Raw genomic sequence first — 8996 nt, 5'->3', positions numbered from 1 at the left:
GCTTCTAAACAAGGTACACTTTGTGAGATGGACTACACTCTGGCTGTTTTACAGCTCGGTGCACCCTCACTAACTGCTGCCTTCTGGGAAAATGCCTTGTGGGGTCCTTTAAATGGAATGGAGGGAATGTCATTACAAAGTCATTAACAATGAGGAACACCACCCACTGTTAGCCACTCAATCCCTCCTATGACTCCCAGCATGCCTACCACAAACAAAACATAAGTGAAAATAAGACTCAGTTAACATGTCTATATTCTGACCCTCTTAAAAATGGTTCGGCAAGGGTTCTTTAGATAGTAACGAATTCTCAGCTTCCTAAATGATTTTTACTTGGAACCATCCAAGAAAGGAAAACATTCTGTTGTTGGCTTCTTCATAGAACCATTAAAGGTTCCCCCGGGGGACAAGCCAAAGAGTCCTTAATGACTGAACTTTTTCTTTTTCTCTCTTTTTGTACACTTTTATTCTCATTTTTGGTGATGACTTGCAGGGATGGATAAATGAAAATTACACTTTCTGGGTTTGCCTGAAGATCAGGTGTGTCACAGGGGATAAACAGAGTAATCATGTGTAGGTCTATTGAAAAACACACCATATATGTGTACTTACATACTTACATACTGTATATAGATATAGAAAAATTAAAGGACCTTTGCCACCAATGTCTGGGATTATCTTAATAATATGTCCAGCAAGTGAATGTTTGTGGATCACCCACATGACACCCCCTTTTCTTTATGTATTTGTAAAAAGAAATATAACCCATTTAATCAGACTTTGACAGGCTGCAGACAGTGCAGCTCTTTTATATCAAATGTATGAAGAAAGAAATTTGTGAATACTTTATAGCAACTGTTCAACAGTTCTTCTAAGAATCCTTACACAGGATATTTAGCCCTCACATAAGAAGGATCAGTATTACCAACAAACATCTGACAGTTTGCTAGTGTGCCTTTCTTTTTAGGTCATGTTTTTATTTGGAAGGAGGGAAAAAGATAAAATGATGCAATGAAAGGACAGGAACTAGGTACAGGAGAAGAATACAGCCCTGACATACAGCTACCACATAAGAAATGGAAAAACAGAATTAATAATAAATATTAAAGCATTATTGATGTCATACACTGTCATGTGTCCCCATTACTGCCATTAATGATAATGTTCATGATAGCTGACAAAATGTTTGAGGTCATGACAGCTTATATCACATGCTATTTACTCATGCTAGCATATGTTTTATTATGTTTTATGATAGACACATACTTCATAATAACAGTCATAATGCTTGGGGAAATATGGAATTATAAGATTTATTAAGTAAGTCAGATGACATACTTATTATCTCATAATAGGTTATGAGTCTATGATGACGTGTTATTGCTCTGTCAATAGCAGCAACATAAACAGCTTGCTATTACATTTGTCATAACATATATGCTGAATAAAGCATCATAATGATTGTGAAATGAGAGAAAATAGAAATTAAAATAACAGTGAGCTCACTTATAGGGCTACTCAGTAGAACTAAAACTGTTTAAATATTTGTTTTTTCATAACAGAATTAACAGCTCAGTGCCATTTTGTTTGGCTAGTTCATGGTCACATATCAATAGGTATATTTTAATCATAATTGTTGATATAGTTTTGTCTCTGAGGGCATTATCTCACTTTGTTCTGGTGTCTTTTAATTAATTAAAACATGGTGTCCCTGGTTTGATCCTGAGCCTAGGCTACATCTATGTGGGTTTCCTATGGGTTCTCTGGTTTCCTTCCAAAAACAAGCAGGTAAATGAACTGGTGTATATATTTTTCTAATTTTTTGATCAAAGGCATGAAAACAAAGCATGTTTATAGTCTGTTATTTACCCTTATTCTCATGGTTACATTTCAGTATGGCTCCATACTATCAAGAGCATTGATTTACAACAGTGATTAAATTTACCTCCCCATAAGCTTAACCCTTACATTAGCGGTGTTTAATTATAAGAAAATATCAGGCATCTACTAGCCAGTCATTTTCAGAGACCATGCTGTGTAGTATTTTGACAGTTAATGAGACCAAGCTGTCATGGCTTCAAACATTGTTTCAGCTTCATGTCACTCATATTACTAGATGTATACTGTCAGGCCAAAATATGCTGTAACAGCATAGCATATACTGTAACATCATCCATAAATTCATGACACTGATAAAGACAGCATATACTGTAAAATCATCCATAAATTCATGACATCGATAAAGACAGCATATACTGTAAAATCATCCATAAATTCATGACACTGATAAAGACAGCATATACTGTAAAATCATCCATAAATTCATGACACTGATAAAGACAGCATATACTGTAAAATCATCCATAAATTCATGACATCGATAAAGACAGCATATACTGTAAAATCATCCATAAATTCATGACACTGATAAAGACAGCATATAATGTAACATCATCCATAAATTCATGACACTGATAAAGACAGCATGTACTGTAACATCATCCATAAATTCATGAAATGTTTTTGATGTGGCTATGTCAGCATTACGATGCAGAATCCAAGTGAAGTGTGACCAAAATAGCACGCACACACACACACACACACACTCACACACACACCCTTAAACTAAATAAAGTTTTGAAAAAATATTTAACAACATTCGAGACTGAATACTGTACTATGCTAAATCTAATAAAAGCTATCTGGTATCTGACATTAGATTTCTATTTGTTAGATATTATATCATATAATATATATTTTAATGCACATGATTGTTTTTCTATTGTGCAAGTATGTTGGAACTGTATTTCTATTGGAAGCCTTGCTTATGAGCAATGCATGTTGATAATAGACATCCCTAGGATATAAGTATTTTTAGCAAAGTGTGAGAATAGGAGTTAAAGGAATAATAAGAGTGAACATCAGTAGCCAATTAAAATACTTAGGGGTGTTATGACTTGAGGTCATGTGACTTTATAATATCCCTCTGGAGTTTAGTAATTGTCTCTTTGAAAAACGACCATGGATTCACTCACTGAAAGAGAGGCTGCCTGATGGGCAGATGCCTATTTTTCCATAAACAATGAAATTTTCAGAAGGAGATTTTATAAATCATTAACTTGCCTGACATGCAATTGTCTTCCTATGTATCTGTTGTGCCCCCTTAAATACAACATCCACATAGGGCTGCAATATGTGGGCTGGAATGATGGCATGTTTGGATGAAAAATTTAATACTGGGTGTTAGTTTTCTTATTTTCTTCCTTCTTTCCTTCCTTCCTTCCAACCTCCCTCCCTTCCTGCTTGCCTGCCCTCCATCCACCCTTCCTTCCTTCCTTCCTGCCTGCCTTGTAAATGGCCTGTTTACAATCACCTCCAGATGGCCACTGCTTGGGATTATCTACATTTTCATGCTAAAATCTATTTTTATAGAATAAAATAAATTATTTTTTACAACTGATTTACAAATGTCGCAAAAATTCCTCCTATATATAGTACTACCATTCCAATATGTGGACCTTCCTCAAACTATTGGCACAAATTTAGAAGCACACAATTGTCTAGAATGTCTTTGTATTCCTTTGAATTCCTACAGAAATGATTTGCCAAGGATGGTGTGTAGGAACATGAATGAGCTGCACAGAGCCCTGAACTCAACCCTCATCACCTTTGGGATGAACTGGAACTCTGACTGCATGTCATGCCTTTTTGCCCAACATGAGAGCCTCTGCACGAATCCCCACAGCCACATTACAATCTAGTGGAAAGCCTTCCAAAAAGAGTGGAGGCTATTACAGCAAAAGGGGGGGGGGCCAAATCCATATTGATGCCCATGGTTTTGAAAGGCCATGTTCAAGGACAGATTGGGGTGTGATGGAAAGGTGTCCACATACTTTTGGCCATATAGTGTATAGCATCACAAATAAATATAAATATTATTCCTAAACAGAAGCATACTGAATGAGTACTATGGTGTAAGTATCATCAGACAGGAGTTTGGTGCACAAACACAGCTGAACAGTGGAACTGCAGAATGGTGCAGGAATTATTTACTGCATTGAATGCATGCAGGAGACAGTAGCAGACATGGTGCACAGTCTGATACAGAGAAAATGCCTTTTTTATGGCATTTGTAATGTATCAACACAGAACTAGGTCTCTGACCTTATCCTGAGATTGCATAACAGATAACCTGATGGCCTACAGACATTTAATATTACCCCTGAAGCCAACTCTCCTTTTTACAGAACTTACAGTGTTACGGGGTTTGTCACACATATATATATATATATACACACACACACACACTATGGCACCTGTCAAGGAGTGGGATATATTAGACAGCAAGTGAACAGTCAGTTCTCGAAGTTGATGTGTTGGAAGCAGAAAAAGTAGGCAAGTGTAAGGATCTGAGTGACTTTGACAACGGCCAAATCGTGATGGCTAGACGACTGGGTCGGAGCATCTCCAAAACGGCAGGTCTTCTGGGGTGTTCCTGGTATGCAGTGGTTAATACCTACCAAAAGTGGTCCAAGAAAGGACAACTGGTGAACTGGCGACAGGGTCATGGGCACCCAAGGCTCATTAATGCGTGTTGGGAGTGAAGGCTAGTCCGTCTGGTCCGAATCCATAGAACAGCTACTGTAGCACAAACTGCTGAAAAAGTTAATGCTGGCTATGATAGAAAGGTGTCAGAACACACAGTGAATCGCAGTTTGCCATGTATGGGGCTGTGTAGCCACAGACTGGTCAGAGTGCCCATGCTGACCCGTGCCCACTACTGAAAGCACCTACAATGGGCACATAAGAACTGGACCATGGAGCAATGGAAGAAGGCGGCCTAGTCTGATGAATGACGTTTTCTTTTACATCATGTCGATGGCCAGGTGTATGTGCGTCACTTACCTGGGGAAGAGATGGCACCAGGATGCACTATAGGAAGAAGACAAGCCGGCGGAGGCAGTGTGATGCTCTAGGCAATGTTTTGCTGGGAAACCTTGGGTCCTGGCATTCATATGGACATGTACCACCTACCTAAACATCGTTGCAGACCAAGTAGACCCCTTCATGGCAATGGTATTCTCTAATGGCAGTGGCCTCTTTCAGCAGGATAATGAACTCTGCCACACTGCAAAAATTGTTCAGGAATGGTTTGAGCAACATGACAAAGAGTTCAAGGTGTTGACTTGGCCTCAAAAGGTCAGAGGTCTTGTGGAGTCCATGCCTCGATGGGTCAGAGCTGTTTTGGGAGCAAAAGGGGAACCTACACAATATTAGGCAGGTGGTGTATATATATATTGAGTATGATATGTATGATATGTATGATACATGTGAACTCCTGCACAGAATGACTGAGAGAGAAAAATAACTGAATTGTACTGGAAATCTCTGCTGGAGGGAAACTGATGCTACTCTAAAAGCCATTATTGGATTTTCTGATAGAAGCTGGAGTTTGCTTTATTATCTCATCAACGGTGAGAATGTGGCACAGCAAAAGAAACATTACAACAGACTGAGATGGAGACATGATGTGATGTTAGAAAAAAAGGGGCAATAAACAGGATAAGGAAAAATGGACAACAGAGGAAAGAAAAAAATAGAAACATCTGACAGATTGTAAACAAGGACTGAAATGGGTGATAGAAGATAAGGACGTTTGGCAGAGAAGCAAAGAAGGAGTGTGGGTGGGAGATCACTGAAAAACCCTTATAAGATGTTATGTTTTGATAACAAGCTGTAATTTGTGCTTACATTTTCTTTACTCTTCATGTAGCTTTAATTGCAGATGCTGGAGGTGCAAGGTGAACATGTGAACATAAAATTGTAATTCTGTGCTGTGCAGTGCAATTGTACAAACAGTTCTCTATTTGTGATGGTAAGTCACTCAAAAGGTTAGATAAATGTGTCTGAATGTGGTCATTAAAAGCATGGAAAGTGTCAGTGACAGTGATTAGGACGTCAAAGTATTGCAACATGAAGAACAGGAGTAGATACATCTTTCTATTAAAGAACTTAAAGTAACACACATATATATATCTCAGAGTTTCTGGTAGGAATTTTTTTGTGCTGGCCAGGGTGTTGGGGAACTTACCGGACAAATAAGTATAATTCCGGTCATGTGTTAATTACTACTGCTGCAAGAAAACATTGAAATTTTGAGCATCACAAGAATGACACCATCAAGCAAAATTAACGGTTAATTAAATATTTTGCATACAGTCAACGTTTAAATAAATATAAAGAACAGTCAACAGGCCTATGAATGCAAAAAACAGCTGAGAAGAAGAAACCGTTCTGCTTATGAAAAATATTACTTTATGACACAGCTGCTAATAACATTTTATTTATCTTTGTTTTAACTAGATTGAAATGTATTTAAAGAAGCACCCTAATGTTACCTTGCAATGCATATTCTCAAATGTGTGATCTTCTGCTTCTTTGTAGCTGGACCAGGATCATGTATCTCTGTGACCTCAACATGTTCCTCTCTCTCTTGATTAGGCTGATCAGAATTTTAGGAGGAAACTTTTAAGGGTTGACCGTTTCGCCATTGCCTGTTCAACTGCACAATTGTACAGTGACCATTTGCCAGTAGGTCTCAGTATCAGCAACCTTGAGTTCCACAAGAAAGAGGAAATTTGATCTTTGGAATTGAGTAAAGTTGCATTTGACTGAATAAGAGGAAATTTTTAATTTCAGACTTCAATCAAGTATATATAACTGGATGACAGGAATTGTTAATTGTGTAATTGAATAATGTATCTGGATTTTCTGTGCATGTCAGGAGAAAGTTCTGCCTATAAAAGCACCCAGCGTCTGTCCCTCAAACAAACCCCAGTGATGAGTGGCATTAGCATTATTTAGCTAAGATGTGTACTTTGCTAGTTGTCTAATTTTCTCAGATAAAAATGGATATTAAAGAGAAATGGGAACCATTTACCAAACTGCATCCCATTCTCATTTTTTGAACACAACCAATGTAGTTGTGAAACAATGGTTCCACAGCAGTGGTTATGTGAATTAGCGGCTAGAAACAGGTAATGATACAAATCCCCAGTGGCAGCAAGTTTAAACAGCTACATTCAAACAGCGACATTTATTCCTTTCTGCATATTGTCTCTATTCATCTAAAGAGACATACATTACTGAATAAAAGGAGGAGAAGAAAAGGTCTTTACATACCTTAAAAATCATATGTACTTTACTTACTCTGAAATTTTTATGTCCGCTAAGTGAATATTTTTACTGTGTCTAGCAGGATCTGAAATTGCCAGTGACTCAGAGTTTTTTTTTTACCAGTCAACTAATAATAAACACAGCCAATTGATTTTACTGTACCAAGACAGGCTAAAAGGACCTTTTCTGCTCTCTGACTTTTGAAGTACAGACTTAGGGGTTGGTCTGCTGTTAGTCTGTCGTCAGTATGAGCATCAAAAGACTTTTCTAAAATCAGATGACCATTAGTAGTGTCCGTCATTTCTTGCCAAACAACAGCAAAGCTGTTGGTTAAGAAGAAACAACAACAACAACAACAACAACAACACATGTCAGAAATTAATGCAAATAATCAAAAAGTACTTTGTACTAACTATCTAAATAAAGTACTAAAGACTAAAATTGTCTCACTCTATGAAGGCAAGCCAGAATGGTGTCAAGATACAAATCCTATGTAATTGTGCTCTACTTCTGTTGGTAGCTTTCTGCAGTGTGACTCATCTTCTGCTGCTTTAGATGGTCCTACATGGATACCCTAATGTTTTGCACCTCCCAAAAACAGTTTATGCCCAACACTCACCCTTGATTCCGAACCAAGTACATAAGATTCATTGTACAGAAGAACTGCTGCTGTAATCATTAAGACAGCCCTGTGCTCATACCACAACTCTTACTCACAAAATACACATACTGAAAATCCTTTCAACTCACTTAAACTTACAGTTCAACTTTATAGTGTAGAGTGTTAGTGGAGTAATGATTTATAATCCCACTATCTGGTGTCACCAAGAAGAGGATGGGTCTTTGTATTAGTCTGGTTCCTCTCAAGGTTTCCTCAAGTCATCTCAGGGAGCTCTCATTGCCACTGTCACCTCTGGCTTGCTCATTAAAGATTTAAATCCACATCTGGATTTCTGTATAGCTGCTTTGTGACAATATCTGTTAAAATTGAATAGAATTGTGGATGACAAAAAGCTGCTCAATGAAAATAAACAAACAATAAAAAATTAAAAAAATGAACAAATCTATCTGAGTAAGACAGATTTCGCATTATTTGTTTTAAGGCCATTATGAACAATAAACATATACAGAAATATGTATGTTCTTTGTATTTTGTGAAGATTTAATCTTGCATTTATACTGTGTGTAAAACCCCTATGTGAGAATGGTCTGAGTCATTAGGCAGCACACTGCTTTTAGGCAGAATCACCCTTCTTTCTCCATTTCCCTTTAAAGAGCTTTCCTAACAGCATGGAAATAAGCTCTCAGTTGGAAACAAAACAAGAAACAGTTTATTCAGAGTGAATTCCAATCTCAAATTCAAGGATTGCAAATATTAATACTCAAATGAAAGAGCACTCTATTCTATACATATTTTTGTTAATTCAGTTAGTAGATATACTTTTTGTAATTCCTTTACTTCGTATATTATATGAGGTTGACACAGTGTCACAAACTTTTCTTTTAGGCTCACATTTTCTTCAGCTGCAGCTATGGCCATTCCCTTGATCATTGTTTGCATCTGCATCTACTCTGTAACATCTGTCGTAATGAGTTGTCATGCCAGTCATAGTAATTTGATTGACTGAGGCTATGTGGTTGGATTTTATTTTGATTTTCTAAATTATAATAAAAGATATAGGACCGCTAACCACACCGGTAACCCCATGCTTAACCTTAGTAACTTTTATATGAACTGATTCATGCAAACTGATAAGAATTTGTAAGTGTCATGTTGCCTACTAAACCTAGTAATTAAGTGGTGACATGAATAATGTGTC

Source organism: Pangasianodon hypophthalmus, chromosome 14 (genome assembly GCF_027358585.1).
Source record: "Pangasianodon hypophthalmus isolate fPanHyp1 chromosome 14, fPanHyp1.pri, whole genome shotgun sequence".
In the NCBI taxonomy this organism is placed as follows: domain Eukaryota; kingdom Metazoa; phylum Chordata; class Actinopteri; order Siluriformes; family Pangasiidae; genus Pangasianodon; species Pangasianodon hypophthalmus.
The sequence above is the reverse complement of the archived record's forward strand: the minus strand, read 5'-3'. Positions refer to the sequence as shown.